The sequence below is a fragment of the Quercus suber genome, unplaced genomic scaffold, assembly GCF_002906115.3.
Source record: "Quercus suber isolate HL8 unplaced genomic scaffold, Cork oak 2.0 scaffold_131, whole genome shotgun sequence".
Classification (NCBI taxonomy): Eukaryota; Viridiplantae; Streptophyta; class Magnoliopsida; order Fagales; family Fagaceae; genus Quercus; species Quercus suber.
The window spans coordinates 1,337,968-1,364,199 of NW_027069594.1; the positions used below are offsets into that span (position 1 = coordinate 1,337,968).

The 26,232-nt window shown below is 34.9% G+C and overlaps 1 long non-coding RNA gene across 1 annotated transcript; it reads right to left on the reverse strand.

Moving 5' to 3' along the window:
- Positions 1-15,328: 15,328 nt before the first annotated feature.
- On the reverse strand, positions 15,329-16,200 carry LOC111988589 (uncharacterized). The gene is made up of 2 exons (XR_002880435.2): positions 16,076-16,200; positions 15,329-15,957 (listed from the first exon to the last, which is right to left on the reverse strand). It is a non-coding gene; the product is annotated as an uncharacterized LOC111988589 (long non-coding RNA).
- Between the last annotated feature and the right edge of the window lie 10,032 nt (positions 16,201-26,232).

Consider the following 26,232-nt stretch of genomic DNA (forward strand, 5'->3'; position numbering starts at 1 on the left):
CACACACACACACACACACACACACACACACACACTCTCTCTCTCTCTCTCTCTCTCTCTCTCTCTCTCTATATATATATATATATATAATAAATTTGATAACATTTAAACATTACTAATATTTTTAAATCTCTTTAATTTGATAACAGGACAGTGAAAAAATCTTTTGAAAATAATACTACTATTTTTTAAAATCTCTTTAAATATTTTTCTCGTACATTGTACGGATTAGCCACTAGTTATGAATATTCTTTTGTGCACATTTATTAACGTATAAAATTGTGTATTTTTTAGAAAAATTGTTTAGATTAAAAATACAAAATTGGCAACATTCTTCAAAAAAAATGTATACATTGAATATATAGAATTTTATACATTATTTGAAAAGAGTGCATATGTTGAATATACAAACTATTTACATTCTTTGAAAATAGTGTACATTGGATATACAAAATTTGGTATATTCTTTGAAAATTGTTTACATTGAATGTACACAATTGTATACATTATTTAAAAGATTGTATTTAATAAATAAATAGAATTTGCACATCCGTTGAAAAGATTTTTACATTGAATGTACAAAATTGTGTACATATTTTGATAAATTATGTGTCTTTAATATAAAGAATTGTGTGCATTTAAAAAAAAAAATTGTGTACATTGAATATATAAAATTAATTATTTGAAAAATTATATACATTTAATATACAAAATTGTTTTCTTTCTTCGAAAAATTGTGTACATTCAATATGTAGAATTATGAATACTCTTTTAAAAATTGTGTACATTAAAAGTACAAAATAATGAACCTTGAATATATAGAATTGTATATATTTTTTGAAAATTTGTATATATTGAATTTATTGAGTTTTGTAAATTCTATGAAAAGTTGTGTACAATGAATATTCAAAATTGTGTACATTTGTTCGTGTAAAATAATCTGCAAGCACACAAAATCGTAACAAGTAGTAAAGTGTTTTTAGAAAACGAATGTCGAACCCACAGGGATTAACTATGTTATTGAATACCGAAATTTACTAAATTAAGTACTGTAGGGACTCAGTTTGGATTGACCCTGAGTTTTGCTGGGTTTTCAGTCCAACAAGCCCAAACAATAAATTTATAGAGAGTGGGTTTTAGGTGCTGGCCGTCGATCACCATGCATGAACTTTTTTTATAAAAAATACTAAGAGTTTTCTTTACAAATGGGGGAATGCTCCTCGGCCCGTGGCCGAGGAGACCTTCTTCTTCTCTCTCTTTCCCCCCCCTTCTTCTTACTTTACTTGCTTTTCTTATATAGTTTTCATCTGCCTATCTCCTTATTCCATCTGTTGATCATTCATTTGCCTCTCTTCTGGCCGTCTGTCCCATCAGAGGCCTTATCAGTACTCAAGTGGCTCACTCTGACCAACGTTCCCCTGGTAAGGGGTTATATTCCCATTAATGCAGCCAGAGGAGTTAGGTGAATGCATTAAGTACAAATGTGACAGCTTGCTCTGAGCTTGTCCCCTCCCAAAGATTATCCTTAGAATGCCGAGGACGAACAGGTCCTCGGCGTGGGTCACAAAAGAGGCTGTCTAACTTAGCCTTGGCTGGTCAGTCCTCCTCGGCGTTGGCCTTGGGCCTAATACCCGATGGGCCGAGGCTATCGGGCCCACGGGCCCCACAATAGCCCCTCAAAACCCTGCTGACAACCCATGCGAAGGAGAGAAGGTTTAGGGACACAATAAAATGTCATAATATTTTCACATCTTTTAGTTTTTCAGTTGCGATAGATCATAATATAATATTTAGGTTAAAATACATTATTAGTCCTTAAAGTTATCCTGTGAGAGCAATTGATCACTCAAGTTTTAAAAATTGGTGCTATTAGTTATTCTATTAACTATCGTTCGTATTGTTACTTACATGACTAATAGAATAGCGACTTGGCATATTTTTTTTTTAAATGATGTAGCATTTTCTTAATAAAAAAAAAAATTACAAAAAGTATGTTACATCTTAGAAGCCTAGGCTCATTTGGCAAGAGATTTCTAGTAACGTTATTGTTATTTTATGGAAATACCTTTAATGTTATTTAAACATTGAAATTGTTGTTTAAAACAACAGCCCCAAACCCCCCCCCCCCCCCCCCCCCCCAAAAAAATTCAAATCTGAAATCCAAAATCCCCAATTTGGAAACTGAAACACATAAGAGTGAGAGATTGATTGAGACCTAGACCCTTCCTCCTCCTCCTCCATGTGACATTGCAACACCACCTCCCTCTGATGGATGGTATCACCCTCCCCTACATGACAATGTTGACGAGTTTGTTGAGAAAAACATCAAAGAGTATAAATTAATACGCACAACTTTATCCTTAACAAATGGAGTCAAGGATCACACAAGGAAATTTATCCAAACAAGGTGAACCAAAGCTCTAATACTAATTGAAAATTACGTGTTTAGACTCCTAGTATGACTTGCTACCAATTTTATCAATTTCACAATCAATAAGCCACAGAGAGGTCGAAACTCATACATGAGAGGGAGATAGATATTTAGGTATGCACACGTGAGGAAAATCTCACATTGAGTAAGAATGACAAGGGTGAGTGGTTAATATAACATAGTTGGATCCAAACTTATAGGCTTAGTCTTTAGATTCAAATATTCTCTCTATGTGTTATATTAACCATTTAATTAGAGGCTCCCTAGGGTGTGATCTCTCCAATAAGTGGTATTCGAGCTCAAGTAGTGTGTGATAAAGGTGGCGAGGTGTTCAAGGTTCCTTTCTTGGTGGGGACAGAGCAAGCCAAAAGGGCCCACACAAAAGATCCTAAAAAACAGAGTGCTGCTAATGGTGCTCCCAAGGTGTGACATCTCCTACAAGTGGTATTAGAGCTCAAGTGGCGTGCGTAAAAGATGGCTTGGTGTTCATGGCTTCTTTCCTAGTGGGGATAGAGCAAGTCTAAGGGGCCCACGCAAAAGATCTTAGAAAAACAAAGGAGTGTTGCTAATAGTGTTCCTATGGACATGGAAGTACGGGTCAAGTTCTGATGAGGACAAGGAAGAGCTCAAGGAAAAAGAAGATTAAATATACAAAGATTCAAGAATTGTAGTCTAGTTTTGATGTTGGACCTTCTTTGCACCTTTGATAGGTCATTTTAGTTGTTAGTATTGAGTCTTTTAGGTTGAGAAGCTGTTGGATCAGTTTTAATTAAGGTCTATTAGAATAAAGGCAATTTGGTAATTTTCAGAAATCTAAAATGCGCTGTCCTTGGCCGTACCAAAGGCCTATGAGCCTTATTTTATGTTTACGTATTATTAAGTCTTTTGTTTAATTATTATTAGTATTTCTATTCATTCTAGGAATAGTTTAAATTTGGAATGGGCTGTCCTTGGCGGTACCAAAGGCGCATGAGTCTTATTTTATATTTATGTATTATTAAGTCTTTTATTTAATTATTATTAGTATTCTTATTCATTCTAGAAATAGGTTATTTAGAGTCCAAGTCCTACTAGGAAAAGGACAACTATAACCTCTATATAAAGGCTCTTTTGTGGTCATGTGAAGGTAGAATATTTTGATTAATAAAATTCAGCAGCTTATTTTAAGCTTTGTTTGTGTGATGCAAACTTCTCCGAGGTGTGATGCCAAGGAACCTTAGGTGTGATGCTTCGGAAGACCTAGGTGTGATTGCCTAGTGTTTATTTATATTATTTTCTATTTATCCCCTATTTCAGCCCCAAACAGTCGTCAACATTATTTATTCTCTTCTAACCTAAACTCTTAAACATCGCTCCTTATTCAAGAATTCATCAAGAAACCTAGTATAGTGCTGAATTTCTTAACGATCTTGCATCAAATTGGTATCATAGCCCAAATCAGCACTATGAAAGACTTGATTATTGTAATAAGGTTGGAGACACAATGAAGAAAGTTTGTGTAGAAGTACCATATTTTGCTGGAACAAATGATGCCCATGTATTTTCAAATTGGCTTGCTTCTTTGGAAAGTTATTTTGGGGAATATGACATGTCTGATGAGAGTAGGGTCAGTTTTGCTATTATGAAATTTATTGGACAAGCTTAGATTTGGTGGAGAGATGTGGAGTATGATCGTCGATGTGCTAGACAGCCTCCAATTGTTAGATGGGATGACATGAAGCAGCAGCAAAAAGAAAAGTACTTGCCCTGTGGTTATGAAGATGAGATATTTGAAAAATTCACTACTCTTAGGCAAGGTAATATGTCAGTAGTTGAGTATATGAACAAATTTGATGACCTCAAAATTTGGTATAAAGGAATTGAGGATCCACAACAAATCTTAGCCCGATTTAAGTCAGGATTAAGGGCTGCAATTTGTAGCCGAATGATTACACAATGAATTCACACAGTTGCTAAGCATTCCAATTAGCTTTAAAGATTGAGAAGTGTTTGAAGCAGCCCCTTACAGAAAGGATTTCTTCACAAGCCGGGAAAACACCTTTGAAAGAGGTTGACCCTAGAGCATCCACTATACAGCCAAATTACAAAGTCCATATTGACTACAAAGTCAATACTGCTAATGAGTTGAAAGATAAGGCTACTTTGGTTGATGATCTCCTAGAATTAGAAGAAGACACGTCTCTTCTTTTGGTTGTTAGGCGTATTCTTGCTGCACCCAATCAAGAGAAGGATTGGAAGTGTAATTCAATATTTCAGACCACAGTGCGTTGTGGAACTGAAGGTCGGATGCTTATTATTGATAGGGGTGGCAAAATTAGCAGGTTATGGGTTGAGACTTGACGGGTTCGTGTCATATTCGGGTTAACACGGCTGACCCGTTTAATAAACGGGTTGAGTTAGTATTGAACACATAGAACCCGTTTGACCCGTCTAACCCGTTTAATTAAATGACATTTTACTAATATACCCTTCAAACTCTAGGTATATAAACTTATTAGTTATTGTGATTTATTTTCTTTGACATATTGTGATTGATTATTTGTGATATTGAGATATGCTTTAGTTTTGAATGATTATTTGTGATGCAGCTACTCGTTAATTCTGAATTTTATATTAAAAATATTTATTTGTTTGTTTTTTCATAATTTTTTTTTTCATTTTGATAAAATCTAATAAACAGGTCGACACGACTGACCTGTTTAATAAATGGGTCATGTTAGGGTTGAGAAATCTTGACCCGTTTAATAAACATGTCGGGTTAGTGTTGACCTATGTAGTCGAATACTCATAACTTGACACGACACGAACCTGACACGCGAACACGAATTGCCACCCCTAATTATTGATGGTGACGACGACATGAATGTTGTTTCTAAGGCTACTGTTGAGACATTGAAGTTACCAACTAAACCATATCCAAAACCATACAAGGTGGTGTGGATAAATAGCACTTCTATTTTGGTAACTAAACGATGACTGGCCCTTATAGGGCTGTCCATCAACCCGTTAAGCCCAACCCACCCGCTCGACTAGGTTCAACCCGAATGACCACGGGTGAATCCGAATGCAAAAACAGGTCAGATGCAAGTCTATTAATTTCAAAATTCGATTTTTTTGGTCGAATGCGGGTCTATTGACATCTAACCCGCATAAACCAACCCGACCGCCTAGATATCTTAAAATGAAAAAACACAGTTTTACTTTCTCCATTCTACACTCAATTTCAGGGGGGAAAAAAATCCCTCTTTCTCATTTTCTCTAATATCTCACTTTCTCTAATATCTCACTTTCTGATCTCTTTCAAACATCCCTAACCCTAGCCGCACTTTCTCTGATCTTTCTCAAAAATTCGAAACCCTAGCCGCCGCCAAGTTGGGCCCTATTGTCGCCCCTAACCCTAACCCTAACCCTAGCCTCCTTTCTGCCACTGCCGCCGTCGCTGACCCAAACTTGTCGTTGCTCTTGCTGTCCTTGGTTGAGTCTCAATCTCCACAAGATGCCTCCTTTGATCTAATTGAAGCTATAATCTAAGCAAGTTGATGGTGGGTTAGTAAAAAAAGATTTTTTTTTTTTTTTTTTTTTTTAAATCAAAAAAATTGTAATGATCTTGTGCTAGATGTGGTGGCGGTGGCGCCGGTGTGTTCTCACTTTTTCGTTTTAGTTTTAGTCTTATAGATCTGGGGTTTTTGTTTGGATTTGGATTTCTTTGTTCTTTAGGTTTTGATGTCTTTTTTTTGTTTGTCTCATAGATCTAGGTTTTTTGTTTGGATTTGGATTTGTTTGTTGTTTGGGTTTGATGTCTCTTTTTCGTTTGTCTCATAGATTTGAGGTTTTTGGTTTGGATTTGGATTTGTTTGTTATTTGGGTTTTGATGGTTTGGATTTGGATTTGTCTGTTGCTTGGGTTTTGATTTCTGTTGTTGTGCTTGATACTCCAAATCACCCAACAGATCCGAACCGTTGAACCGATGACCTGTGCCGCCAAGTTCGACTTGAATATTTGGTCGACTGCAGGTCCATTTTTCGGCCACCCGATTCTATCGGTTCAGGTGCGGGTCAAATCCAAACCCAACCCGTGGACAGCCCTAGGTTCCTATTTCTCATGGGCGATATAACGATTCCATATGGTGTGATGTTATTCCTATGCCTCTGACACATATCTTATTAGGTTGCCCTTGGCTCTATGACCAAGATGTGTATCATTGTGAAAAGAATAATACATATCAATTTATGTTCAATAATAATGAAACAGTTGTATTAAAGACTATGAGTTCAGGACAAATGAAGCGAAAAGAAGAGGTCAAGCCTAAGGATGTTGTTGCAACTCAAAAAAACCTCAAGAATATTATTGAAACTCCAAAACAAAGAGCTATACAACCACCAAAGGAAGTTGAAGAGCTGGAACACGATGCTGATAAGTCAGAAAAGTTTGCTAAAATGGTAGAACAGCCAGATGAGCAACTAGTGGACCCTAAACAAAGTGCAACAATCAACTCAATATGCAACAAAGTCCATGGAGCCAGAAGAATAAGCAGAAGAGTCTAATCAGCAAACTGAAACATCTTGACAACTTGAAGATGATTTAAAACAGCAACTTACTAGCTTAATGGAGGAAGCTCTATAGCATGATGAAAGAAGGGAACAAAGAGATGGAAAAGTCTTTTCCAACACTTCCCCATGTGCATCAAGTTAAGGATGTGTCACTTGCAATGGTGGTTCCAATTGTTGATTTCGTAATTCCTGAAAAGTATAATGTTCCCATTCGGAAGCAGGTTGTTCCATTGTCATCATGGTTTCAAGCATCAAAGAAAAGGAAAGACACTCAAAGTCAAGCTTTTTATCCAATCTCAAGGATACCATTCAGGAGGTCCAAGATTGTACTACTTCAACATTTCAAAACTCAAGGTCGAGTTTTCTCTAACCATGGGAGAATGATGAGGACAAGGAAGAGCTCAAGAAAAAAGAAGATTAAATATACAAAGATTCAAGAATTGTGGTCTAGTTTTGATGTTGGACCTTCTTCGCACCTTTGATAGGTCATTTTAGTTATTAGTATTGAGTCTTTTAGGTTGGGAAGCTGCCGGATCAATTTTAATTAAAGTCTATTAGAATAAAGGGCAATTTGGTAATTTTTAAAAATCTGGAATAGACTGTCCTTGTCCATACCAAAAGCCCATGAGTCTTTATTTTATGTTTATGTTTTATTAAGTCTTTTATTTAATTATTATTAGTATTCCTATTCATTCTAGGAATAGATTAAATCTAGAATGAGCTGTCATTAAACGTACCAAAGGCCCCCATAAGTCTTATTTTATGTTTATGTATTATTAAGTCTTTTATTTAATTATTATTAATATTCCTATTCATTTTAGAAATAAGTTATTTAGAGCCCAAGTCCTACTAAGAAAAGGATAACTATAGCCTCTATATAAAGGCTCTTTTGTGGTCATGTGATGGCAGAATATTTTGATTAATAAAATTCAACAGCTTATTTTAAGTTTTGTTTGTGTGATGCAAACTTCTTCAAGGTGTGATGCCAAACCCTAGGTGTGATGCTTAAAAGGACCTAAATGTGATTGCCTAGTGTTTATTTATGTTATTTTCTATTTATCCTCGGTTTCAGCCCCAATCAACAGTCAACATTCATTTTCTTCTAACCTAAATTCTTAAACATCCCTCCTTATTCAAAAATTCATCAAGAAACCTAGTATAGTGCTAAATTTCTTATTAGTCCTGCATCAGGTTCTCATGAGTGAGTGTGTGGGGTTGACATGTAGTCCCCATGGATAGTGTACGAAGGGTCCATAGATGATGTGCTGGTGAAGGAAAAGCACATATGCAAAAGGGAGTGAGTAGGACTTTGTTAAAGCTCATAGAGTCAGAGACTCACACATGAGTGGGAAATTGTTGAGAATACACATGAGAATGAAGTCCTACATTAAAATAGTAATAATAATAGTGAGTTGTTAATATAACATAGCTAAGCCCAAACTCAAATGCTTAAGCCATTTGGGTTAAGTGGTATTTCTATATTATATTAACTACTCAATTAGAGGCTCTCCCAAGTTATTCTCTCTCAACAATGGTCCAAGTAGTTAATTAACCGATTACAATTGTTATATGGATAAGGTAATAATAATACAATCACAAAAACGACCATACACTTTAGATGAGGAATTGTTCACAAAGTGAAAACCGAATAAGCAAAAAACAGTTTGGGGCCTAGCCCAGCTCGTCAAATACACTATGAAAAAGTCATGATACAAGCTAGCCTACAAGCCTCCAAAATGGATAATTAGACATTATATCCGAGCTCCCTATACTTGCCGTAATCCAGCCCTTGTCTTTACATTGATCCAATATGGCTAGTCAATCGCTGACCGTAAAATCGTTCTTTCAATTACTCAGGCGGTGATCTATTGTTTAAGCAGTAAAATTTTCTCTCAAGTATAAGATAATTACAATGGGTGAAAGAATAGATGGATCTTTGTAACGTTTTCTCTTTTAAAACCTGTGGCTGTACTTCTCCATCTTCGTGTTATTAGGGTTTTATTTCCATTCTTATGATATATACAAATCAAGGGTTGATTGGTTGCAATTGACCCATGAAAGTTAAGTGAGTGGTTTTCGTGTGAATGTTAGGAGAAAGTTTTATTCCAACATATTGAAAACTGCTTCATTTTCACTTCATCAAGAAGAAATTCGCTCGACTGAAAATCTTCAAACTGGCAACCAAGCAAGTTTCATCTAACGGGATCCTTGATTATAAGAGCATTCACATCTAAGGATGGCAATTTACCACCATCACCACCCCCCCACCCCGGCGGCGGCAGGTACCTGCCTCACTCACCCTTAATGGATGGGTTTTACCCACCGTGAAGAAGACTGGAACTAGCCATATCTGGATATTTTTGTAATGAAATTTAGTCCACACTAACTCAATCCTAACTCCTAAGAGCGGGCACATGAGACTTCTACACAACTCTGGATTTTGTTAAATATTTACATTCACATCAAGCAGAGTGTTTCCAGCAAAAAAAAGGTTTGCCATCAAACTGAGAGAAAAGAAAACCCACAATACATAGCTTCTGGTAATTGAACTAGATTCTTCAAGGCTAGCCCAGCTTGTCAAATCCACCATGAAAAAGTTGTGATGCAAGTTAATTTACAAACCTCTAGTACTAGTTATTAGACACTGTATCTGAGCTCCCTGCTCTTGCTGCAAGTATTGATCTTTTGTCTTTACAGTGATCCAACCTTGCTTAAGATTTTTTGTTGTTTAGGTGGTTTCTCAAATCACTCCAACAACACAGGTGGTGATCTAGTGTTTGGGTGGTAAAATCTCTTCTCAAGTATAAGATAATTAAGAGTGGGTAGAATAGATAGATCTTTGTAAGGTTTTCTTTCAAAAAAACATGTAGCAGCAGTATTTCTCCCTGTCTCTATGTTATTTGGGTTTATATTTCTTTCTTATGGTGTATACAGATTGGGTGCAACTAATTTGTGAAAGTTAAGTCAATGGCTTTCGAGCAAATCAAATTCAAAAATTGCTTCATTTCGCTCAACGGGATTAAATTCACTCTATTGAAATTCTTCAGACTAGCTTTAGATGTTGTGAAATATATCCATTTACATCAAGAAGCATAATAATTTGTCATCAAACTGAAAGAAAAGAAAAACCACAATACATAGCTTCTAGTTATTTATCCAGATTCTTAATATACAAACAGCAATATAATTATATAAAAGATTCTTCATCCCTAATTTTTTTGGCTACTTTAAAGAGGGGCTACATACCGAAGTACTGTGGCGTAGAGGAGAGTTACCAGTGCACAAATCATTGAAGCCACGGCATAAATCCTGAAAACTCTTTCAACCTTTGGTTTGTGCTGGACCATCAGGGAACTGAAGGAGCCCAAAAACGCGAAAAGGGTACAGCTTAGAAATATATGATAGATCGTGGGTCGACCTCTGAAGAAGACTGGAACTGGCCTTCCGTCTACAATATCTTGTGGAATTATCATAGAAATCGTAGCCGTAGTGGAGGAGATGTAAACCATTGATTTCATCGAGCATAAAGTAGCGATCAAATTTGGAATCAAAACTTTGCTTAAAAACTGAAAAAGCCTCTCCTGAAGCGATTTTTCTGGAGATACTGAATTCATCTCTTTTTCTCTATCTTGCTAATTGATTGTAGATCTTTCAGAAAGAGCTCTGTGGTGGTGTCTGCAAAAAAAATTAACAGGGTTAGATGGATCAATTTCTTGATGAGAAGATAATTCTGGAAAATTTTCGAACCCTTCAGAAGTCAGAAGCTAGAAAGAGAGAAAAGAGTAAAGTAACAAATTAGGTCAAGATCAGCGTCCATCGCTTTGAAAATACGACAAACAAACCAATCCCGGGTGCAGTCTCAAAAAGCTGTGGGCCTCAAACATGGGTCCGGCCCACAACTTTTGTGAGAGCCCGAGACTACCTGACTTTTATTACAGTATTACCCATATAATAATAGTATTTATTTCTACCAAATCAATTACTGTTTCTTGTTCCATTTGTTTTTGATAGGTGAAAAGAGAAAGTTTATATACACAAAATATTTGATGACAAATTTGTTATTTATTGATGTGGTGTATTGTTAATGGTATGTAAAAAATGATGTTAGTATTGAACTCAGATAAGAACCAATATAAACTTGTCAATTGAGCTTATATAAAAAATGTTTATCAAAATTTTTATATGTAGCATTGCTTATGGAAAATACTAAAAATGGTTGTTTGCCATTTGGCAATAGTTAGTCAATGCCAATTTTATATGACTGGAAAACTCCACCACATGTTAAATATTGGAAGCTCAAAACATGTCAAATGGTAGAGCTTAGTATATGCTTCTCTTTTATAAAGTGTCCATTTTATGTTCTCCCTACTTAATAATTTTGTTTCACATGAGTATGTTTGTTTCTAAAAAAAAAAAAAAGAAGAACAAGATTAAGAAATCCTCAACTAATAATTTTTTTCCGCAAATATATTCTTTGTACTTATAACCTCAATTTTTGTTAGTAGATTCTTCAAGAAGTGGAGAGTTTGGAACTTTGGAGACATATATATATATATATATATATATATATCACATATTGGGTTTGTCTCCTATCATTAAAAAAAAAAAAAAAAAACCCGGAGAAAATCACAACAAATCACCGTAAACAAACCCAGCCACCCCAGCAAATCACAACAACAATCCCAACAATCCATGCCGATCAACAATCACAACAATCACAAAAACAAAAATTTGAAGAAAAACCCACCATCAACAATCCATGCCGATCTCCATCGGAACCCACCTCGCCATCGGAACGGAACGGATCTCCGTGGAACCCACCTCGCCATCGGAACCCATCTCGCCATCGGAACCCATCAACAATCCATCGGAACCCACCTTGCCATCGGAACGGAACGGATCTTCGTGGAACCCACCTCGCCATCGGAACCCATCTCGCCATCGGAACCCATCAACAATCCATCGGAACCCACCTCGCCATCGGAACCCATCAACAATCCATGCCGATCTCCGTGGAACGGATCTCCATTGGAACGGAACCCACCTCGCCAAACTGATCTCCATCGGAATGGAATGGAACCCATCGGAACGGATCCGGCGTGAGCTCCGATCCGGCTTGATTATTCGGCGAGAGAGAGGGGATGAGAAAGAGAGAAGGAAGAGAGAGAAAAGAAAGAGATAAAATGAGGGAGAGTGAGAAATTTCCCGGTTAAGTTAATAAATTTTTTTTATTTTTTTATACCATCTTGCTACAGTATCATCTTACATTTGAGATGGTACTGTAGCAAAATCTCAAATTTTTTTTAGCATTTGGGATATAGCCTTCCCATTGCTAATGGGTTTTGGGGCTTAAATGCCAAATGTTCTTAACATTTGGCATTTAGAAGCCCAAATGCGGATGCTCTTACAGCAAGATATAGAAATCGGCACACACGGAATTCTAGCATCATCATACTCAAATATAATCCTAGTCTCTTGTGAGAAAATAATCGCCTCAATTACTCCCGAGAGAAAAGAGTCCAAGAGGCTTTGAAACTCATGGAATTTTAGAACGCCTGTATGCTATATAACAGCACCCTCAGCATCACGGATAAGTACACCCAATCCATTACGGTCAAAGCTCTAGTATAAACTGAACAGACCAATTGATCTTATAAATACAATGCAGTGGAGGCATCCAAGCACTATTAACAATTGAACCAAAATGGGTAGATTGTTGTTTCATTTTTTGGTTCAAAACTAGTTGAAAATCCTCTTAACAAATTCAGACTGGATACCACCACATTTGAAGAAGATTAAAGAGTACCACCATGAATAATAGTATTTTGTAGATACCGAACATTCCACGTTGTAACAGCTAACCCTTCTAAAGCATGCTGATCCTACTTCTTGTTTTGTTTTTTAACTCTAATTGTTTTTAAAGCTACAATCCTAACTAATTGGAGTCTGTCACATGGATCTTTTTAAGCTACTTTGCCTTATCTAGGCTATGTACCCATTTACCTTTTCAATCAACACAAAATATTAGTTGCTTCAACTCGGCTGAAGTGCAACTGTTAAAACATAGCAAGAGTGATCAAGTTGGTGTGGGGTTAAAAATAAGAGCTACACTTGAAGAAAGACTGAAACAAGAGGGTATTCTGAAGCCAATTGATGGCTACTGTTTCTGCCTAGGCTCTCTAATGTTTGCTTCTTTCTGAAATTGAGAGTACTAATTCATTAAAGCTGGAATGGAACAGACTGGAATCGAACAGACTGGCTCGTGATGTATGATGATTTTGATGATGATGCTATAGACACGGGGCTACTAGATTCAGTAATGGGCATGCAAGTTTAGTTCACACACTAGTAAACTTTGCCAAATTGTTTCTGCTAAACAAATTAAGTCCAAGTTCTAAAACTTGATTGGACCTCCTCTTTGTATGTGTGAGTTTATATGGACATCAATTTCATTTAATTTTTTCAATTACTTTCGGCAACTCTTTCTATTTTTCAACCTACTTGTTCGCTCCATCAAGCTTCATACTTAGGCCTCTTTTTCAAGCTCAAGATTATTCAATTTTTGAAGGGATATTTTTTAGAATTTTTCTTTGATCTTCTCAATTCCCTAAACAACTTGTTAACAATTCTAAGATAACCTATAGAATCCTTAAGTAAAACATCTCATGAGTATAAACACACAAGAAATTTAATCCAAACAAGGTGAACCAAACCTCTAAATACCAATCGAAAATTATGTGTTTAGACTTCAGACCCCTAGTATGACTTTTTACTGATTTTATTAATTTAATACCAATTAGTTAATTAGCTGATTATTTTGTGATCTGGATGAGGCAGTGATAAAACAATCACAAGAAAAACTACACATTAGAGGCGAGGTATTGTTCACAAAGTGAAAATCCAAAAAGAAAAAACACTCCAGGAGCTAGCCCAGCTCGTCAAATCCACTATAAAAAAATTGCGATATAAGTTAATTTACAACCTCCAGCTGCAAAATTGATTTCTCTGTTAAGGTTGCTAAATTTTTGTTGTTGTTGTTTATGTGCTCAAATCACTCCAACATTGTAGGTGGTGATCTAGTGTTAGGGTGGAAAAATTTCCTCTATAGTATAAGATGATTTAGAGATGGTGGAAGAATAGATTGATCTTTGTAAGGTTTTTTTTAAAAAAGAACTTGGGGCTGTATTTCTCAATTCTATGTCATTCGGCTTTATATTTACAGATGAAGGGTTGATTGGTTGTAATAATTTGTGAAAGTTAAGTCAGTGGCATTCATGCCAATGTAAAAAAAAAAAAAATTGCTTCATTTTGCTCAACCGGGATTAAATTCGCTCGATTATAATTCTTGACTAGCTACTGAAGAGTTTTCATTTAACTGAATCCTAAAAGAGGGCACATGCGGTTCCTCCTAAACAACTCTGAAAATTTGCCATCAAACTGAAAGAAAAGAAAGCCCACAATACATAGCTTCCGGTAATTTATCTAGATTCTTTATATACAAACAGAAATACAATCAATCAATATATATAGCAAAAATCTCATAGGAAATCAATCAATATATATAGCAAAAACTTCATAGTAAAGTATAAACTTTATAAGAAAATATGAAATTCTGCCAAGTAGTGCATTCTATGCAAAAAGTATTAAAATATTCACAAGTATCGATAAGAACAAATTAAATATTAATTTTTTATTTTATTTAATTTAATATTTGAAGACTTTTCTAATTAAGAAATAAATATTTTATGTATCATTTGGTTCAATGTTTCAAGACTTTTTATCCTTCGTACATACACATGAAACTCTTTATATTTTAATTCACTATTTCCTCCTCTTGCATTTCTAGCCCTTTATATATATCTCCTCATAACCCTACATGCTATCTAATCTTAAATACACACATATTAAAAATGATGTCATTTACCTTTAATTTTTCGACAACATCTACCTAACTCTAACATTCTTGCTTTATCAACTATTCCTAACTCCTATTCCTAACTCGTATAAGTTGACTACAACCAAAGGAGTGGAGCTTACATTTTATATTGAGTGAAAATGATATTTACAATTTCGATGTTAAGGTTAGATGTAATAGATTTGTGAGTTTTGTAAATAATGTGATTGAATGTAAATGAGATATGTATTTTGTTTTAAAATTAACGAGAAAGAGAAAGAGAGTTAATATCATCTTTTATTCTATATTATTCTTCCAACGTTTTTATTTTTTATTTTTTACTTCAATTGAATAATTAGGATATTCGTATGTTACAACATAACATATGCAATTTATAATTGTTGCATTTTATAATAAATACATTCCTAATAAAATTATATAACAATTATCCTATAATACAAATACCACACACTGAAAACATTTTATATAAGATGCTACAACATAGCATTACATTATTCGTACATCGGACCGATAAGCTGGTACATACTTCATCCCTTACATTGAAAATAAAAACAAATAACAAAAAAAGCAAATAACAAAAAAAAAAAAACTTCATCCCCAAATATTTTTTTTGGCCACTTTAACTTTAAAGAGGGGCTACAAACCTAAGTACTGTGGCGTAGAGGAGAGTTACCAGTGCAGAAATCATTGAAGCCACGGCATAAATCCTGAAAACTCTTTCAACCCTTGGCTTGTGCTGGACCATCAGGGAACTGAAGGAGCCCAAAAACGCAAAAAGGGTACAGCTTAGAAATATATGATAGATCGTGGGTCGACCTCTGAAGAAGACTGGAACTGGCCTTCCGTCCACAATATCTTGTGGAATTATCATAGAAATCGTAGCCGTAGTGGAGGAGATGTAAACCATTGATTTCATCGAGCATAAAGTAGCGATCAAATCTTTGCTTAAAAACTGAAAAAGCCTTCCCTGAAGCGACTTTTCTGGAGATACAGAATTCATCTCTTTTCCTCTATCTTGCTAATTGATTGTAGATCTTTCAGAAAGAGCTCTATGGTGGTGTCTGCAAAAAAAATTAACAGGGTTAGATGGATCAATTTCTTGACTAGAAGATAATTCTGGAAATTTTGCGAACCCTTCAGAAGTCAGATGCTAGAAAGAGAGAGAAAGAGTAAAGTAACCGATTAGGTCAAAATCAGCCGTCCATCGCTTTGAAAATACGACAAACAAAGCAATCCCGGGTGCCTTATCAAAAAGCTATGGGCCTCAAACATGGGTCCGGCCCACAACTTTTGTGAGAGCCCGAGACTACCTGACTTTTATTACAGTATTACCCATATAATAATAGTATTTATTTCTACCAAATCAATTACTGTTTCTTGTTCCATTTGTTTTTTTTTTTTTGATAGGAAATCACACACTTAATATTAAACAACATTAGAGTTTACATCATGAAGAATTGCAAGCTCCAAGAAACTAGGACAATTCTCCATCCACATACATTGATTAACTATGCCCTTGGCATACTTTGCTAACAAATGAGCTGGGGAATTAGCATTACGCTTTACATGAGAAAAATACACATTTTGGAAGTCCAATGAAGCTAACCTAATCCCCATTATTACCGCATCAAGTGAGGCCGGTGGTGAAGATGACTGATTCAACGCTCTAGAAACCAATAACGAGTCACCCTCCATGATTATGTCCGATAAACCCAGCTGCTTTGCGAACTGCATACCAATTTCAACAGCCTTCGATTCCGCTTCAAGAGGTCCCAGTGGTGCGTGTAACTTCTTGCACATAGCTGCTACAAAGTGCCCATGCCAGTCCCTTACAATCACACCAATTCCCACAGACTTCAACTCAGCAAACACAGCAGCATCAATGTTACATTTAAAACACAATGTGGGTGGCGGGTTCCATCTTTGAATATGAGAAACGGAACTATTTGTAACTGGTGACGGAATAATGACAGATCGGTATTCCTCCAGATATTGAGTTGCCCAATGAAGAAGCATCCTACCATCCTTTCTCTTCCCGCCACATCTAACTTCATTCCAGTTTCCCCACAACGCCCATGCACCAGTTAGCAGCAACTCCAAGTTTTCCGGTGAGCTTTTTTCATCCATCAATAAACACCAAACCATGTCCTTAAAAGAACTTAACCGGTCCATTACATTTGGAAAAACCAGCTTGGACGATGACCAAAGCTCCTTTGCTCTGCTGCATTTCCAGAAAAAATGGATAGAATCTTCCTCCTCCACGTTGCATCCATCACATGTAGCCACCTGCAAAACATTTCTTTTAACAAGGTTAGTTTTCAATGGTAAGATGTCCTGACAAGCCCTCCAAGCAAAATGCCTTATATTGTGAGGCACATTGATTTGCCATAAACGATTCCAGAATCTCCTTTCTTGGCTGCCATCAGAGCTTGAACCAGAAAATTCAGCTATTGACATTTGACTAGCAACCCAGTAGGCATTCTTCACCGAGAACACTCCATTATTGCTCCAAGCCCAAATCAGTTTATCTTCAGGCAAATGAGAACTTATTGGGATAGCTTTTATAACCTCTGCATCCTGCGGCATAAACAGAGCATCTATAGCATCAGCCTTCCACGAAGCCTCCTCCTTATTTATCAATTCTCCAATTTTATATGAATGGAAAACTCCGCCACATGTCAAATACTGGAAGCTCAAAACATGTCAAATGGTAGAGCTTAGTATATGCTTCTCTTTTAAAAAGTATCCATTTTATGTTCTCCCTACTTAATAATTTTGTTTCACATGTGTATGTTTGTTTCAAAAAAAAAAAAAAAAAAAAAAAAGAGGAACAAGAACAATGTGGAGAGTTTGGAACTTTGGAGACATATATATATATATATATATATATATATCACATATTGGGTTTGTCTCCTATCATGTCCATATTGCATGTGTCAAATTAATTTTTCGCTCTAATAAACTCTGGATTAACGATGTGCTTATGCCTTAATTGAATCTTGCATAAATTGAATTAATTAATTAGCTAGGGTAATTAGTTAATTTAATTGGGGTAAAAAATAACAACAACAAAAAAATGACATTCTTGCTTATAGTTCCTTTAGCAACAATAAAAACAAAACAAAAAATCAACAAATCATGGGTTGGATGCATGGTGTGCTAGTTACTCCAATCTGTTTCGTACCTAAATTATACTTTAATTAATTTTCTATTTATAAACGCAATAAAAAATATGGAAAATAATTATGCTATTATGTTAGCCAAAATAATTATATATCGTGAGCTCATGAAGTTTTTGTTTCTCTAATAGATAAGTTTTATCTATCAAGGACTTCATATTGAAAAGAGAGGTTAACCCAATTTTATAATCTTGATAACATGAAAAATTCTCTTCCAAATTTTTCAAAATTTCATAGAAAACAAATTAAGTTTCCAATAATTAGTTTGCAAAATAAGGCACACTAGGTACGAAGGAAAGAGAAAAATATTATAATAAAAATGAAATTGATATATGATAAAAATATTGGTATATTTATTTCATGAAAATGATATTTGTATTATTGAGTAGGCATAAAACATGCCTATTTATATAAATCATTATATCATGCAATTTTTGTAATTGCATATAGTATGATCAGATCACTATACTGCTTTTGTAATTGTATATAGTATGATCAGATCACTATACTATTCTTATTATATTTTCAGATCACTACACTATTCTTATTGTATTTTTATTTTGTCTATAAAAACACACTAAGGATTACAAATTTTATAGAAGAAAAAATATTGAGATATTGGAGGAAACTAATAACAATTTAGTAATATTTTTTATTGGGATTGACCTCCATAAATTAGAAGAACTAAATTTTATCTCCTTATAAGCCCAATAGAGTGTTGAGAATTAAGAAGAAAGTTCAAGTTGGTAGGATGAGGGAAGTGGATCTTGAAGTGTAAGTGAATAGAGTGACGAAAGTACATGTAGTCGAAGTGGGGATGGAGATAAAGGAAAAAGTGGATGCATAGGTGGAGTGGAAATGGTTAGGGAAATATGGACAAAGGGAGAGACGAAGATAAACACATAATTGGTTACTTAGAAAGCAAAAGAGAACAGAGAAACTAGTAACTAAAGGATAATGCAAATGGTTAATAAATTCCTTTGTTGTCATTTTCCAATCAACTACTATTCTAATTTCCATCCATTTCATTGGAAAATCATCTCAGACTAGGAACCTATTAGTCTGTGAATTAGTTACAAACTAGGTGGGTTTCATTTGTCTCATAGCTGTTTAGGTATGGTAGACTCAATTACTATAGTTTTGGGTGTCTTATTAATTATGTCTATACATGGTGAAAAATGAGGAATTTACGAAGGAGATAATGTGGAATTTATGAATGTGAACAAAGCTTGTTCACTATTTTTCCAATTGATGAATTCTAGATTAGTTTCAGTGGTGAATCTATGTGAGCTATCCTTCAGAATTTGATCAAGTACTTCGCCTGAATCATCAAGAAACTTTATTATGGAATAGGCTTCTAAGATCATCATGATTTGATGCCTCCATACCAGTAATTGTTGTGGTCCAATTTCACTGTCATCATGCTTGCCATATTGGACAAAAGCAACAATAAAAAATTCACTACAGGATTCAAAACCATTGTAGTAGAAGTAGAAGAATAAGTGCTAGCACTTTAAGTAAAAGCCATTGATGAAGGCTCTGATACTATGCAAAGAAATATAGATTAAGCAAGAATAAAGAGAATTGTTTTGACTGAATATGATTTCATTGATAATTCATTATATGATGTATACAATGCTTGTATAGATATTTTGTAGACCGTAATCTGCTCTGACGCCTAATATAACAAAATATCAACCTTTCACTCTAACCAATACCCTCATGACATGTGTAGAATTCCCATAACAAAATTTGTTACTAATGGGACAACAGCTAACACTAAGTTATATGTAGTTTATTTGATTTTAATCTCTTCCTCTCTTTACTACAAGTCATTTTGGTTAGACTTATATTTGCAGTAGCTTGACTTGTTTCATCTTCTGCACTTGTCTTCACATCCCCTTCAATCTGAGGGGTAAAACACCCATAACTTTGACAGACTGATTGAGGAATCGAGGAGAAGGAAGAGCCTTGGTGAAAATATCAGCTGGCTGATCAGGGTAGAGATAAAATTAACAACCAAATCTCTATTTTTTAGCTCTCTTTCGCAATTAGGAAAGGCATACCATGTGTTTTCTTTTAGTTTCTTTATATAATGGCATCTTTGATTCACATGTTACACACTAGTGAGTAAAAGTAGTAGGAGACATAATTTTATTTAGGGTAAAATTTGTTACACACTGAAGTGCCCTTTTCTTTGTGCATTTTAGTATATGATCTATATGCTAAAATATGGGATGAATTTTGTCATGTGATGCAATATAGTCCAGCATGTGAAGTGATACGAAACAAACATGGGTCACTCAATCTGGTTTGGTTGGTGGTATGAGATTGAGAACTAGTATGATATGGAATCACAGCATTTATTATTTATTTTGAAACAGCATCTCAACTTCCAAATTTTTTTTAATTGTTTTTTATTTACTTCTCAGATTTGTTAGACTGTACAATTTCTCTGAAATTTGTCGCTGAAATCTGCCAAAATTCAATTTACTAGAAATCATTAATATGTATACGTTCATATCAAACGGAGTGTTTCCAGAAAAAAAAAATGTCATTATATAAAGAAACTGAAAAATAACAAAACCCATAAGCATAAAAACAAGCAGAAATTCCATTAAGTTCCTTACAGCTGCCACAGTGTCGTTAAAGACTAATGTTTTTTTTTTTTTTTTTACATAATGGAAGGGAAGGGAATTGAAACCTGGCCATCTACAGATCATTGGCTGATACTCATGGTAACCAGAGAGCTGCAGAGTAGATGACTATTGCTAGTGCTGAAACCATGGAAGCCAGGCCAATTTTCCAAGAAAATCTTTTAACCCTTGGCTTGTGCTTGTGTACGTATAGATCAACTGGGAAGTGAAGTACCCCACAGGTTGGAGCCTAAAAATATAAGATAGAGTGCCAGTAGGTCTCTGAAGAAGAGTGGAACTGGCATTACGTCCACGTTTTCTTGTGGAAGAAGCGCAGAAATCACAAGTACCATGTAGGAGATCCAAGAGATTGAATTCATGAGGCATAAGGTAATGGATTTTGGACGCATAACTTTCTTTGAACGGTATTATAGGCTCAGCATGACATGGATCTATGGATGGACCTTTTCTTTAACGTCTGGTGCTGAATCTGGACAGCCAATTAGAGGCAGAAGCTTACAATTAACAGGGCTTTGGTTCTGCTGAATCATTTGGTGCAGCAATGTCGAAAGATGTATAATTACACAATAACATTAACATACAATTAACGCTGAATGTTGTTTGCAATTTTTGAGCCTTAGTGTTGTAGATGTGTTTTATGTTTGTGGTTGTTTTGTTACAAAGTAAGGCATTGAATTTCTTACACAGGTTGGATATAACAACTACATGCTTGCCTTTGTTATATGTAGAATTTATATTATTAAGATCTTACTTATATATGTAGATTTTATATTATTAAGATCTTAATCTACGTATGGCTGCTTTAAATATGCTCATAAGCTATTTCGCTGGGTTTCATTTTTTTTTTTTTTTTGGTGGCGTTTAATCAATGCCTTTTGCTTATGTCTCTATTTATCAATTATCATCACTACTCACTAGCATCTTCTGAATGCTTGGTTAATAATGTTTGTATCCCACAGTGCTGCTCCATAATTACTTGCCTTGCTGTCGGAACTGAATGATGCAATAGAACAGCTTGAATTGAAAAGTGATTTCAATTATCTTTTCTTTCTTTGACCGTTTTGAGCCAGCTCCCACTGACTCCATTGTTTTAGGCCCTTACATGGAAGGGGAGATCACAAACGCTGAGAAAATCTTCTAGATCCCAACATGTTCAGCTTGACAATCGAAATATTATAAGGACTAAGATAACAATTTTAAATGTGGCATTTTTTATATTTAAAGTATATTTAATTTTTTATATTTACAATGAATTCTTCTTATTTTTTTGAGATATAAAATTACTAATTTAGTTTTTTTTTTTGGGGTATAATTCACTAAATATTCTTGTGACATGATTGATTTTAACTTTTAAGTAAGATTTTATTAATTTTATTTTTGAAAAATTAACATTTGCAAAAGCAATTGTAATAGCTCATCCTGGAATCCCCCCCCCCCCCCCCCCCCCCCCCCAGCGCACCTGTTCCATCAGAAGAACAGTGGCTCATCCCCTCAACATAGCTTTGGTTCTTGATGAAATTTGGTATTTAAGAAATCAAGTTCTACACAAAAGATGCCGAGCTGATGTCAAGATCAATATCAAATGTTCTCCTCTCCAAGCTGAAGCCTCTGCCCTCCTTTGGGCTGTACAGTCAGCAACTCAGGAAAACTGGACCCAAGTCATTTTCGAAGGGGACTGCAAAATCTGCTATGATTCTCTGTCCAAACCTGATGTTGTTCCTAACTGGACTATTAGTAGTATTTTATGTTTTAAAGCTTCCTTTTTAAGATGTAGCTTTCATTGGGTTAGAAGAGTCTGTAACTCTGCTACTCATATAGTTGCAAGATTAGCTCTTAGTTCTAGAGAGTCCTTTAGTTTCAATATTAACAACCTGCCAGAGATCTCGCTCTCTACATGTAAGGCTGATTGTCCAGCTTTTTTTGTTTTTTGAATTACATTGCAGCTTATGAATATATATATATATGCACATGCACATTTTTTTTTTCAGTAGAATTATGTAAGAGATACAATTGTGTGTGAAAACCCCACAACTGCGTAGAGAACAATTGCAAGAGATGCCAACATGGAAGCCACGGCAATATAGCTGCAAAATCTTTCAACGCTTGGTTTGTCTTGGATCATCAAGGAACTGTAGGCGCTCATAAACGCGATCAGAGAACAGATTAGAAACACATTATAGATAATTGGTCGGCCTATGAAGAAGACTAGAAATGGCCTTCTGCCGACCATTTCTTGTGAAAGAAGCATAGAAAGTGAAACATTAGTGTAGGAGATGAAAATAATTGAATACATGAGATAGGTAATGGTATTTGGAAGCCCATCCTTCCCTGGATGGTGAAGATGGGTAGGCAATGCTGCAGGCTCCGAAAATAAAGACTTCATGCTTTTCCTCTTTGCAAATTAGTTGTAGACCTTTCAAAGGAGTGCAATGATCTGTGCAGCAAAATTATGGTCACAGAAGTGCTAACCTTTTGTGAGTATAGATATATTTAACACGATGGCAATTCCTAGGAATTTTGTTGCCTCCCTTCCATTTTAAAATTATGGACATCCACCTGATTCCAAATAAATCACATCAAAAAATATAATAACGACATCTAGAAACTTCTGCCGGCTTATATCCGATGACATCAAGCGTAAATATCAAAGTCTACTGTGTTAAAAAATACAGTGAAAATTGGGGGTGTCAAATGGGTAGATTTAGGTGGATTTGAGGTGGATATAATTGTGTTGGGTACATAAAACTCATTTACTTATTTATTACCCATTGACTAATTAATTATATCCCAAACCCAACTCAACCCAATTATTATAAGTAAACCCCAGCCCACCCATTTACCCAATAATCAAAATTACCAAAATGCCCTTAAATTTTGAAAATACTCAAAGTACTCCGAAAATTCACTAAAAATTAGTAAAATACCCCATAAACCTAAGAAAATGACTAAAATACCCCTAAACAAAAAAAAAACCAAAATATCACAGAAACCTAAGAAAATGACTAAAATACCACTGAAACTTATAAAATGACCAAAATACCCCCGTAACCTAACAATTACCAAAATACTCCCTAAACTTTTTTTAAAAAAATGGCCGCAATACCCCTGAAACCTATAAAATGACCAAAATACCCCTGAAACCTAAAATTACCAAAATACCCCTTAACCCTAAAAAATTATTGAAATATCTCGAAACCTTAAAATTACCAAAAATACCCTCTAAACCTAAGAAATAACCGAGATACCCCTGAAAGCTATAAAATGACCAAAATGCCCCTTGAAGCCTATAAAATGAAAAAATGCCCCTAAAACATATAAGATAATTAAAATATACCCTAAACTTAAAAAATGACCGAAATACCCTTGAAACCTGGAAAATGACCAAAAGACCTTGAAACCTAAAAAATTACAGAAATACCCCCCCCCCAAATCTTAAAAAAATGGCCGAAATACCCCTGAAACCTAAAAAATAAAATAAAAAATACCCATGAAATATCTCTAAAACGACCAAAATACCCTTAAAATCTCTAAAATCATCAAATATCTCAAAAACCACTAAAATTTACCAAAATACCCCATAAACCAAAAAATGACCGAAATATCCCCTGAAACTTAAAAAATGACTGAGATAACCACAAAATATAAAAATTAATGAAATACCCTTAAAACCTAAAAAATTACCAAAATTTCTTCGAAACCTACAAAATGACCGAAATACTCTTAGAACCTTTAATTTGATGAAAATACCCTTGAAACATCCAAAATACCCCTAACCTCTATTTCGGTAATTTAAGAGGTTTCAAGTGTATTTGGTCATCTTAGAGGTATAGGGGTATTTTGGTCATTTTAAAGGTTTCAAGGGTATTTTGGTCATTTTAGATATTTTAAGGTGTATTTTGGTCGTTTTAGAGGTTGCGGGTTATTTTTGGTCATTTTAGAGGTTTTGGGTGTATTTTCTTCTTTTTAAAAGTTTAGGGGTATTTTGGTCATTTTATAGTTTTTAGGTTATTTTGGTTGTTAAGTTACGAGCTATTTTGGTCATTTGTTATGTTTAGGGGGTATATTGGTAATTTTTAAGTTTAGGGGTATGTTGGTAATTTTTTAGTTTGGGGGTATTTTGGTAATTTTCTAGTTTTAGGGTGTATTTCGGTCATTTTTTAGGTTTCAAGGGGATTTTAGTCATTTTTAGGTTTCGAGAGTATTTTGGTAATTTTTTAGATTTCGAGAGTATTTCAGTGATTATTTTTTGGTTTATGGGGGTATTTTGGTAAATTTTAGTGATTTTTGAGCAAATTCAGTGATTTTAGAGATTTTGAGGGTATTTTGGTCATTTTAGAGGTTTCATAGGTATTTTTCTCATTTTAAAGATTTTAGGGATATTTTGGTCATTTCAGAGATTTTGAGATTTCAAGGGGTATTTTAGTGGTTTTTGAGCATATTTAGTGATTTTAGAGATTTCGAGGGTATTTTGGTTATTTTAGAGGTTTCGGAGATATTTTTGGTCCTTTGGGATCCTAGGGTATTTTGGTCCTTTTATTGTGGTTCCAAGAGTATTTTGGTCCTTTTAGTTGTTTGGGATATTTTAGGGTTAATAATGAATCCAAATCCACCTGATATATAATAAGAAGATCAATTGTTTTTCTTGTTGACCTACAAAATGTAATTTGTGCTGTATATGATGGAATTGTGCCATTGTTGGGTGGATTTGAATTCATTAGGGAAACACAAAAAATAATTTTATGGTCAAAGGCCCAGAACCAATTGTCACAACCCAAACCTGTACTTCAGGATTTAGAGCATGACCGGCATGTTAATATCAAGTTTACCTCAATACTAACACGAACCAACCTGATCTGAAAGTGCTTATCAAGAATTTGTTTCTTGAATTCCTGCTTATATTCTTACATAAAACCAAAATATATAAAAATGATGAAAACCTGAAAGTTCATTTCCTTTGAAACTTGGAAAGATTACCACTTGGCTAAAAACGTCAGGTATTCCATGTAAGTATAACATAGCTAAACGTTAACCAAACTCTTATTACAAACCTAACCCCAAAGACATACAACTGGGTTTAAAACAACTAAGATATCGAATTACATCTGTGCTCGAGAATCAAGTACATCTTGATTCTTCCTATACAACAAAAGAGCTAAACCACTACACAACAAAAACGCTACATTCTGACAAACGAGAAACACAGAATCCTTGCCACCTCTAATACTCTCGCTGCTTCCAGGAAGAACCTGTGCACTGAAATATAAAAGGGTGAGCTGCGAAGCCCAGTAAGGTTTTTAAGCTCCATGGGCCCTTGATAAGAATGCATGTAAATTACATACTTTATGGATATGCCAACTTTGATAAAAATAGTCTTCATTTGTTCTTATTGTTCTCAAAATAATTTACGAGCTTTTAGATGAACGTACTTCATTTTCCTTTCGTATAATAATAAAAGGATAAACCTAGTTCAGTAACTTTATCTTTGAACATATCGTAATTA